At 42.8% G+C, this 9,159-nt stretch overlaps 2 long non-coding RNA genes across 2 annotated transcripts in view; both read left to right on the plus strand.

Annotated features, from left to right (window-relative positions):
• LOC104870837 overlaps positions 1-3,165 on the plus strand; it is a 6,035-nt gene extending 2,870 nt beyond the window's left edge. The window contains exons 3-4 of the long non-coding RNA XR_782640.1: positions 2,432-2,653; positions 2,957-3,165. This is a non-coding gene — a long non-coding RNA (uncharacterized LOC104870837). The remainder of the gene's footprint in view (positions 1-2,431; positions 2,654-2,956) is intronic.
• Positions 3,166-7,460: 4,295 nt separating this feature from the next.
• Positions 7,461-9,159, plus strand: part of LOC104870844 — a 3,137-nt gene continuing 1,438 nt past the window's right edge. Inside the window, exons 1-2 of the long non-coding RNA XR_782641.1 lie at positions 7,461-7,639; positions 7,808-7,968. This is a non-coding gene — a long non-coding RNA (uncharacterized LOC104870844). The remainder of the gene's footprint in view (positions 7,640-7,807; positions 7,969-9,159) is intronic.

The raw sequence follows: 9,159 nt of genomic DNA on the forward strand, positions 1-9,159 counted from the left end.
GTCCCCACAGTGGCCCCTGTGGTGGGGTGCGCTGACCCTGGAGCCCGCGGAGGCAGCCCAGCTGGGCCGCGGCTGCTGAGCACTTCACCCGCAGCCAGCAAAGCAACAGAAGACCCTTCCCATCTCAAAGATACATTCGACCTCAGATTTTAATTCAATTCCCACTACTTTCTTCACCTATGAAAATGTGGTTACTGGGAAAAGAAGCATAAATGAATTGTTTGCATATTTTGCTATATAAGTAAATATTAATTCATGTTTGTAAAATAATGTAAAGGGTAAAACTATATGAACATGCATTCACATTATGTATGGGAGACATCTTGTCAGAAGTCTATGTGGCCATCTGATGTTTACATTATACACAGTGTGCTCTTAATGGCTAATAAAAAGCTATACGAAACATAAGATTTAACCTCTGTGCACAGAAATTAAAGATGAATTTTCGAAAGTAAACCAATCTAATGAAAAACTGTTATTATACCTTCTATAATTGCCTTTTCTTCTTTTTTTTTTTTAAATTGAATTTTGTGAGTGTCTATTGGAGTCTTTGAGGTATGCTTTAAGGTAAGAGGTTTATTGCCCTGTTAGAAAAGCAGCCCTGTAAAGTGCCTGATGTAAGGTTTTATTTATGGGGCTGAGTGGAATCAACATCATGTTGCCAAATGAAAGCAATATGAAGTTTAATTCAATTTCCTTATTCAACAACTTTATTTTAAAGGCTATATATAAATAATATATATATACTATCCATACAGTAGGAACTGAGCTCCTGTGTATCAGAGATGAAGGAAATCCAAGGCAAGTGAGAGCTGAGATGTCGAGCCTGCCCTTGTCATAAACAAACCCCCCTCCTGCAGGCTGGGCAGAGGCTGCAGTGGTTTCCTCTCCCCCTGCCATTCAGGGCGTGGGAGGCCAGAGCAATGACCACAGACTCGGGAGCCAGAAATATATCTGGGTTCATTCAAACCCCATTTTATGGTTAATTATTATTCACAAATGCGTAATCTAATAGGTCCTAAGACTCTGCTTTCTTATGTGAATTTGTCACCGTTATAGCAAAGAAGTAGTGCACGCAACTAAAACCCTTCATATTTCACTATCATACATTTATTGGGTTGTTTATATCAAGTTAATCTGTCCCATGACCCAAACTCTCAGCAAAACTTCATACAAACCTGAATGCAAACTTTTGTAAGACTACATACTGTTGTTTTGAAAATGTGTTCTTTAATTTTCTAACTTATCTTTTATCAATTGAACTATGAATATTATAATACTTTATAACCTCCCTAATAAAGAAAGAGCAAAAATCAATTAAAGAAAAGCAAATAAAAATACTTCAAAGGAAGGAAAGTATTTTTCACATTATTAGTCCTACATTCAAATAAGCACACGCTACTCACTGTGCAGTTCTGTGAAGTCCCTGTTTACAGCCCTGATTATAACCATACCTACAGGCTCAGCTTTCAAAAGGAAAATGTCGATCCCACTGAGCACTTCTGAAAGAAGCTTCGTAAATGGCTTCATCTACCTAACCTAAAAACAGATCATGGGAAACTGAATTAAAGGGTGTAAGAAATATTTTTGAACTTTTCCTTTACACCAAAGTACCAAATTGTGGCACTCTGATTGGAAAAAGTACACCAGCTATATTTAATCTTTCATTTAAAAAGAAAAAAAGAAGACATTGGCACAGAAATAAAGCAGTTGCAGAGACTTGTAAATTTCCAGACTTTTAAAATTTCACCAAAACTTTTCTCTCCATACTCTAGAATTTCTTTCAAATATTAACCTAGGGGCTAAGGGAGATTATTCAATGAATCCACTTACAAGTTGAGGCATAAGTTACATGCTGAGGTAACTAGTGTTATGATTCCTTTACATTTTTCTGAATAGAAGCAAAACCTAATGTGGGATCTCTTAGATTTATGACTCTATTTTCATCTCATTCTTTTTTCATAGTGAGAAACACCAAAAACACTGATTGACTTGAACCATAGCCTTATTTTTCTACAGATTGTGTCACATAACCTGAGTGATGTCATGTGCTAGCTGGAAAATATTACCTTTAGGGTCCCTTCCTGCTTTGTGACCCCTGGGTTTTACTCTGGATGATCTGTGGATGATGGGTCAGAGTTCAAATCACCTGGCAGGGGGAGGGGACTCTGGAGGACTCAAGGAGGAACTGCGGAGGAGACCGGCAGCAGGCCCTCTGGGTGGGCTCCGCGGCTTGGTGGCTGAGGCGAGAAAGGGCAGCAAGACACAGTGGTGTGCAGCCCCGAGTCCGAGTGTAAAAGGGTCAGAGTCGCTTTCTGGCCCTGGGAAGTACAGGGACAGGACACGCTCTTCTCAGCCACCCAGACGCGCTGCTCTGCTCTCGCCGGTCCGGAGACACAGTGAAAACTGCCATTCAGACCTTCCATTTCAGAGTCTCTGACAACAGGACACAGGGAAAGCAGCCACTGAAGCCATGCGATGTGGGTCTTCCCCGAGGAAGGAACCTTGAGCTGCCAGCTTTGCAGGAGCTTTGCTTAGCCTCCCCAGAGCACACGGGGTGCCACCCGCCTGACTGTCTGAAGGCAAAGCTTGACCTCGCCTGATCCCTGGGTATTCAGGGCCTCCGGCAGAGGAGACGCAAGATTCTGGCCAGGTAAAAACCCATGACACACGGTCTCTGTGCTGCTCGGGAGCTTCTGGAGAAGACGCAGCAGGAGCAGGACAGGGGGCCCTGGCCGCCACTCTGTCGGGGAGAATTCACCCTGAAACTTCCCTGCACTGCGCTGCTCTCACTGCACTGGAGGCAGGCGCTGGTACAGAGTGAGCACAGAACAGGAGACCACGTCCTGCAACAGGACTTTGGGGGGCTCCACTAGCTGGTGATATTTTCGCTCTCCCAGTGCAAAAACCAGTTACCTCTATGGAAAGTTGAGCCGGATTCTACCATTCTCTGTAGTGACCCGTCACGGTGAAATCAATAGGGAAAAGCTGACAGTGCATGGCCTCGAGGTGTGAGCAGGGCTGCCACGTGCCTGTGCCTGCAGTGTCCACCGTCTGCATGGAGACCTTGACTGCGTCGCCCCCTCAGGCCGGGCAATCGTCATTTCCAGTGTGGCACCCACAATGTGATGAATCGGCACCAGTACAAGGTAAACACAGGCCTAGCAGGGGCTCAAACTGAGGAAGGCCAACGTGTGAGACTATGCCCGTAGCTTGTCACTCTTCTGGGGAGAAAAATGGTCTAGAAAGTCAGACGCTAGAAGCGTGTAGCTTAGGATCCTGCAATGTCCTTAGGATCCCTCAGTTGAAAAAAATCACAACACTCCAAATGGTTTTAGTTGCAAGTTTTTATTTTTTTATTTTTAATTTAAATTTCTGGGCATCACCACTTTTTCCTTACTATAATAAGACAGGAGCTGGGTGTAATTACAGATGAAACATCTGTGAAGTGCTGCGGGAGCCACAAAATGCATGCATATTTTGCAGCACTCTTTCATTTTTCAAAAGCTCTCATTTTCCTTGACCTGCCATGGTAAGGGAAAAACAAAGTAACTTCCTCTCTTCCGCAGTGGATTTCCACAGCCAACCGCAAGAGGGAAAGGATTCAGTATGCTGGTTACCCTCGTGTAACTGCTTCCCAGGGCTCAGGACTGCGGAGACGCCACATCTGACAGACCGGCACATTTATTCGTTGTTTAGGCGAATGCTGCCTGCGTGCAGTTTTCTTGCAAACTGGAGCTACTTTTCTTAAAAAATGCAGTTTTAACTTGCAGTCTGATTTCTTCCAATGTTCTCTAGGCCATCTTTATGCAAATGCTGCGTTTCTCAGGATGCTGGCCCTTAGCATGTGTCGGGTTTGATACCAGAGATTAGAGAATGGGGACTTAGCGGAGGAGGACGCCGCCCGAGGCCGAGGCAGCTCTTCGTAGATGTCCACACAGCACGGACCTCGGCATCCTGCCTCCAACACCGCGGGACGCGACAAGTCCAGCGCTGTCTGGCAATGTGGAAAAGTAGCTCAGTACCAGAGTTTCTTTTCAATACACTCATGGGTAGAATAGGTTTATAAAACTATCACAGGATGCGAAGCAGTCAGCTGAGTGATTTGAGAGCAGGAAATGGACCCCTGCTAGCCAGGAAGCAGTAAAACCTGCTCGACAGGACAGAAGGCAAGTGCTGAGGAATGGAAGAAATCACGAAATGATGGAGGGCTTTTAAAAATGCATGTGTTTTGCATTGGCATCTCTACTGTCAAGTACAGAATCTGTTCAACGTTTCGTTGAAGAACTGAAAATGAATATATAAACTAACAAGAAAGTTTGAAGGATAAGTAAGTAAATAAGATTTAGAAATTATGTACTGTGAGTATGTGACAAAGCATTTAAAAACTTCAGCAAGATGAGAGTCTTGGCTTGGTAAGTGAATTCGGTGGTCAGAGTGAGACAGGAAAACGAGCATGTGATGATGGTTCTCTCCTGGGCTTTATAGTCCCAGGAGAGGGAGGCCTTTTACAGCAGAGAAGGAAATACAGAGGAGAAAAGTCAAGGAAATGTGCATCAGTAGTGGGGTCTTCTAAGCTGAGGACTTTATTTGAGAACCTTAGTGTTAGTCTGTATATAAAATCAATACTGCTGCCCATGGTCACCACAGGATTTCCTTTTATAAGTGGAGGAAATTCAGGGTTGGAGAATATCAAGAAGAAAAGTGGATTCACAATAAATCATTTAATTCTTGCAAAAGGAAGCTGTGTGGCTTAGTAAAACAATAACTTACTGAGGGCTTGCTGTATGCTGGGCGTGTGTGGCTAAACATCCAGGCCACAATGCAGGCAGAGCTGTCCCGCCAGGCCAGAGCTCACAGGAAGGACCAGGCCAGCGGGCTCTGGTGCCCACCACTGGCAGACACTGCAGTCTGCTCAGCTGCTCTTACAGCCACTGCCCAATACTGCTCTGACCTCAGCTTGCTACAGGTTACTATTTTCTTAAGAAAAAGTCGCCTTTCCGAGGTCTTAAAATAATTAAATATGAGTGGTAATAAAGAGAGAGCCAAAGGAAAAGTCACACAAGTACCTTGAACAGTTTGAAAAGAACTGATGTACTTTCTCTGGTGTCGTTAATGTAGTGGTGCCAGCCTCAGACTGCTTCTGCGCTTAGCCTGGGCTTCTCCCTGTGATCTGTGAACCTGCCTGGGTCCAGGGTTACTCTGTCTCAGCTTGATAGAAAACAACCAAAGAGGAGCATCGCACAGCTTTCAGGAAAGTGATCTCTAAGGTGAGAAGCCATAAGCCAGGTTTGAAGGAAGGGGTGCTCCATCTACCACAAACAGCCCTGGGGCATCTGACCTTTGTCCTCCTGTCAAATCCACAGTGCACGAGGTCGTTTTGTTAGAGTTCTTCCAAGCTGAGTTAGATATTTGCAATGCAAGTATTTTCAATAAAATTAAATTTCTTCCTTTTTGTGGTTGACAGGCACAACTATTTTTTCCTGCAGAATGAATGAAATACACCGATAATGCTCAATTTTAAATATAATGATTCTTTCATTTTAATAGAAAATCACAGTTTGTGAATGATACATTTTCCCCAACCCTAATGTCTCTTGTTTTCTTGACATGAAGTTATTCAGGACTTCTAGTACATTAATCAAGGTTGGTGGCATTTATATTGTTGAGCTTATGTACTTGCATTCATGCACACACGTGGGTACACAGACTAGCAATACTTCATAGTGCACATAGATGTGTTGTTGTTCCCACTATGTACCCAAACATTTATCACATACTGCAAAATACTTTTCTATAATAGGCCCTGTATTACATATTTTATGCATATTGCCTTACTGTTATGAGATTTTTAAACGCAATTTTCATTTTGACTGTTTCTTCCATGGTGTCCTTAGTTTGTCCAAGAAATGTTTTCGTATCTTGAAATTGAGAAGATATTCTCCTATAGTCTTCTGTCAAAGCTTTATAGATGTGTTTTCCATGTTTTGCTCTGGAATCCGTCTGTGGCTAACTTTTACCTGCTGTTAGGAAGTGCTCTACCTAATGTTTTTCCATGAATGCACCCGCTTTTTCCAGAACACCTAGCAAGGCCCTGGTGTTTCTCCTTGCTGCTCTGCTATGCGGTCTCTGTGGCCAACCAAGCGTCGATGTGTTGTCTCACGTCGGGCTCTGTCCAGCGAGCCCTTGTCTACGCCTGTGTCTCAGAGAGTTTTGCCTGTTTTATCTTCCAGCACAATCAGTGTCTTTCATTTTGTGTCTAGGTCTTTGACACACCTTGAAGTGGTTTCTATTATTCTGTATTATTCCACTATTTTGTGATTGCTCCATTTCTGGGATAGAGTCAACAGAAAGCTTAAGTTATGCTTTTTATATGCAGATACCTCCTAGCTATTTCCTTTGCTTGTAGACTTAGAGTTTGACTATGTTCTGTGTCATTTTTTACATACATATATATATAAATTTAGCTGAGTGAAAGTTGAAATATCGACTGTGTGGATTAGCCTAATTTATTTTTGATACTATATTTTCAAAAGTACACATTGGCTTCTCTTATTTTCTTTAAATTTGACTCATGTATAACTGACCTCATTAAATCTCCCTTGTATCTTAATCTCTTTTCATCATTGTGCACCTTTAGTGGCTTTGTATTAATTTTGGGTAAATTATTCTGACCTATCTATGACATCCTCATCATTGTCCTCGCACACGATGGGAGTAGATCTGGATCTTGTTGCTAAGAGATATGTAAGGACCATATGTAAGGCCCTGTAAGGACCGTTCATACCTTTATCCCATTTTTATTGTCTTGAAATAATGATGTCTTTTGTCGACGGAGGAATCCTTACCACAAAGCTCCCTTTTTGAAGATATGGTGAGTGGATCTGCCCCTCAAATACAATATGTTATTAACTGCAAATATGATACAAATGAATGCCCAGCTTTAAATTTTGATATATTAATGAGAAAATTGGAAATAGTATATAAAATCTTAATAATGATAAACTGAATGATTCACATTTTATAGTATGTTTTGGAGACAATGTAAAATATAAATTATTATGAATATCATATGTAAGAGGACTTAATTTCCCTCTCAAGATATCTTCCATGCTCTTCGATTTTAATGCTTTATTCTTTTCCTTCTGTGATTGGCTTTGTATTTTTAAAATTGAGACATTTAAAAAATAATGTACATCTTCACTCAATTACAGGGATTGTCACTTTTTGTCATAAATAATCACTCAACTAATTCTATTCTAGGTATTAGAAAGTGTAGATGGCTTAATAAGATTTATTTTTGAAATATTGTGTCATGAATAAACACCTAAATTTGGATTTTATTTTAAATTAGAATTCTTTGCCTCTTCCTGAACTTATTTACTCTTCTTTATAATAGTTCCCTCATGTAAAATTGTAATTTCTGTATTGAGATACACCCGTTTTAATTAATAATTGTTTTTATGTGAAATGGTCATGTCTGTTTGACTTGAGAGCAGTTCGGTCCTTCAGATAATTTGTGTGTCATGAACGTAGGAGTAGCTGAGGATTCTGCTCCAGATGTATTCAGTCAGCAGAGCTGTGAGGGACCAGGAGTCCTGCCAGGGGCCGTGACGGCCCTCTGGGTCACGCCTCACAGGTGAGCGCCCCAAGACCCCTGTCCCCCTTATGGGGTGGACGCAGGTGCCTTCTTCCTCCCTCTCGGGGCAGTGCCAAGTGGGACTAATGTGTGTGCCAGAGGAGGGTGAGCTGAAAGCCGCAGGCGTGGAACGTGTTGCGCCTGATTTGCCCATCTCTCAAATCTCAGGGTTCTTCACAGTCAGCTTCGGGAAATCAAGCTCAGCAGCGAGCTGAGTGCCATTCAGAAACACACAGAGCACGGGCCTAGCAGACCCTGGGTCCACCAGGCGCTCCACCGTTGGGAACAGGAAGGGTGAAGACCCAAAGTCTACCGAAAGGCTCGTGAAGGTAAGAAACACTGGAATTCTGTAAATCTGCAGTTCTGTGGTATTTCGGGGACGAATCACTCCAAATGTACTCCATTCTCCCAGCTGCAGCTACAGAAAAAGACACTGAAGTATCTTCAGTGCTTAAAGGAGTGAGTGCTGTGGTACCAGGGAGAGCCATTCCTCCTTCGGCTTGCAAGGGAGTAATGTTTGTAAATGTTTACGTAAAACCTGTATCACTTTCAACATCGTTTTCTTCTTCTGTGTTTAACTTTTCACATTTCATTCAGACACACGCCACTGAGGTCCAGGCTGCCTTTCATAAAACTCCCCAGGGAAGAAGCTGACAGCCCCAGCAGGCCGCTTTCTACCACCCCAGGCTCTCCTGGCGTTTCTCTGTGCACAGTTTTGTGTGGAGCTTAGGATAGATGACGTATGGGGCTGCTTCCCATCACTTTTAATGTTTTTTTTGAAATTTCAAAGCCTTTGGTTTTTCGGTGAGTGGCCTAATAGAATGACATGCCTAGATATATGTGCAAAGAGTGATTTCATGACAAGAGAATATTTTAAGTTTTATTGGCTCTCGTCCCATTTCATTAGAATGTCATTCTACTACACATTAAAAGAATTACATGAATGCTGGAGAAATAGCAAACCCAGTTTTCATGTTGTCAGTTGCCATGGTGGCCCAATATAGTGACCCACATATCTAGAGATATGAATGACATGGAGACCTTTCCTCTGCACCACCCTGTATAGGTAACAAAGCTTTTCTTTAACCCTACCATCTTTTCACGCGAGGCTAGAGTGCTGGATGCTGAGTTTAGAGGAAATCGATGAACTGGCTGATGTGGGCATCAAAAACATGGTGACACACACTTGGATGATTTACTGGATATTCAATTATACAGTTAAGTCTGTGAACAAATTCTGGAATGATCTCAAAATAAAACACGTTTACCTCTAGAAAACTGTTGAATTGTGTACGCTAAAGAACAGCTTGCCTTCTTAGGTCACCTTTGGTGGAAGTGGGATGCCTTGGTCCCTGGGAGGCTCTGGGAACATTAGGCTCCAGCAGTCCCCCAAGGCTCCGGTGTGGAAGGTGAGGTCCCAGAGGATGGGCTGATGTGAGGAGTGGACGCAGGAGGAAAAAACTGTCACTGGGGACCTGCCAGGGAAGAGGCTGAATCTCTCCCTCTCCCCCTCCCCTCCC

This window comes from Fukomys damarensis, unplaced genomic scaffold, assembly GCF_012274545.1.
Source record: "Fukomys damarensis isolate Sample0158 unplaced genomic scaffold, DMR_v1.0_HiC HiC_scaffold_4, whole genome shotgun sequence".
NCBI classification, from domain to species: domain Eukaryota; kingdom Metazoa; phylum Chordata; class Mammalia; order Rodentia; family Bathyergidae; genus Fukomys; species Fukomys damarensis.